The sequence below is a fragment of the Parus major genome, chromosome 5 (assembly GCF_001522545.3).
Source record: "Parus major isolate Abel chromosome 5, Parus_major1.1, whole genome shotgun sequence".
NCBI classification, from domain to species: domain Eukaryota; kingdom Metazoa; phylum Chordata; class Aves; order Passeriformes; family Paridae; genus Parus; species Parus major.
In genome coordinates, this window is record NC_031774.1 from 21681826 (window position 1) to 21684080 (window position 2255).

Genomic DNA, 2255 nt, shown 5'->3' on the forward strand with positions numbered 1-2255 from the left:
GGAGACTAGAGGAGAGGAGAGGAGAGGAGAGGAGAGGAGAGGAGAGGAGAGGAGAGGAGGCTTCCTCTGTGTCTGTTCTGAATGGCTCAAAGAGGGTCATTCAGCACCAGGAGCCCTCATTTCTAAACATGACACAAGGAGCTGATATTGGTGTTTACACAGTCATTTTAGGGAAGAAAGAGAGTTTAATTTCAACAGCACCCCACCTACAAGTGTGCCTGGATATCATTATTGGCAGGTGCATGTAATCACAAAAACACCAATCAAATAATAAAAACATTAAGTTTCAGCTCAAGATCAAAAGAAAGAACCAAAACTTGTACCCTGGCTCAGCCTGATGTGTCAGCCACATGCTTCAATACCTGTAGCTTCAAGATCACTCATTCCTTCAAGGCACATATGTTCAGCTTTTTAGGAAAGCTAAGGAACATCTTGACCTGGGCCCTCACCTGTAAAATCAGTCAGCAGCAGCATTCCTGGGAGCAGTGCGATGAAACCAAGCTTGGGGAAATTTCTGGATGGTGAGGTCTTGTAAAGGGCTATATACAAAGCCCCAGGAGCAGCACAGCTCAAGTAACCAACACTGGTGAGCAGATGTCCGACCATGCCTGCGGAAGGTTTGCAATATCCCTTTGGGGATGGAGAGGGTTGATCAGGAGAGTCAGAGACAGACAGGTGACAAGGCAGCATTATTAAAAGTTGGAGAGATGACAGCATGACTGATCAAAAATAAATGTCCTTCCAAGGCTGAGGTCACCTGATCATCATTTAGATACTTTTAAAACTAGATAATATAAGGACTTGGAGAAGAGATGGTCTGGATCAGTCCTTCAATGGGTTCTCAGAGAAAAGCTTGAGATAGGGTTTAATACCTTTTTTCCCCCAGTTCTAATTTCCATCATGTGGAAGCCTTTGTTTTTGCCAAAACCAGAACTCAAGGTTTCTCTGAAATTCTTGGCTAAATGTTCCTCTCTTTACACCAGGAGAAGCATGAATTTCATTCCACAGCAATCACTAGAGCACACCCAGGGCCTCTGGTGTTCAGGCCTGCCTCATGTCCCTGTCATGTCCCCTGTTCCAGCCTTCACACAGACACTGCTCATGTCTGCCCAATGCACTGAGCGGCTGCCCTGTCACCTGGGAAAAGCTGGTCCCTGTCTCCGTCAGGCTACAAAGTAATGTTTTATTCTTTCTGAACTAATTAGTTTCTGCACCACTAAAACTGGCATTTTTGAGTCACTAAATTGCAGCTGCTTGGCATACTGCACCCAGACAAGCAAGGAGAAAAGCAGAGAGAACAAGGCATTCGTGCACACAGTGTCCAGGTCAACAGTGGTTTATTAGGTCCCATTAACCATATGGTCACGATTATAATAAAAGTCTGAGTTATGGCCAGTGACATGTGCAAACCACCCCCCCCTCCTCAAAAGCCAATATATATATGATGGGTGTAGATTCAATGTGAACACAGACCTATATCACAGGAGTTTTTTAACCCTTTCTGGTCCCTAGGGGAAAGGAAGAAAGACATGAATGCAACCTGGCTATATCTGATAACTCTCGAGGTCAGCAAAGCCTCTCAAAAAATAGAAACTTTCCTTTTACTGCTTTCCTTTCCTTTGAGGGTTTGCTGTAGCTGCTTGGGCAGGAAGGCTATTCTTATACCATCAGGCCTCAGAAAATAGGATAATCTTTCTTTTTGAGTGGGCCTAGCTCCTGCTCCCTCTCCATCTGCCTTGTGAAGAACCTGAGTGGTTCTGAGCTGTGTGAGTGTAATGCCAAGCAGAATTTGCCCCTGCATATTCCTGAGCAGTTTTGTAATGGCATAGCTCTGGGTTGGAACACTTGCATGCTGATACTGGCTGATGAGAAAATATTCTTGGTGCTGTGATATTCTTGGTCCCATTTCTTTAGTACCACTCATGTAGAGTCCTCACAGTATTCTGCTGGCATGTCACGGTTGCACATGTGAGATGCAAAGGCTCCTCAACTATTTCATGGCTCAAAGAGCCAAGGTAAAAACAGGCACTGGCTAACATAAGAGATAACACTGGTGACAGAGCTAGAAAGAAAATTCAGAGGTCATGAGTAGGAAGAAGTAGAAAAAATTTCAGAGTTATTTTCCTGGCCAAGCCAGAGAAAGCAACAGTGCAAAAGGAATATGCAATTTGAAAAATTCTTTCCATTTTAATCATTGCAGAACTTATTAACCCATGGAATGAAATCTAAATGTGTGACTTTTTGCTTAGGCGATG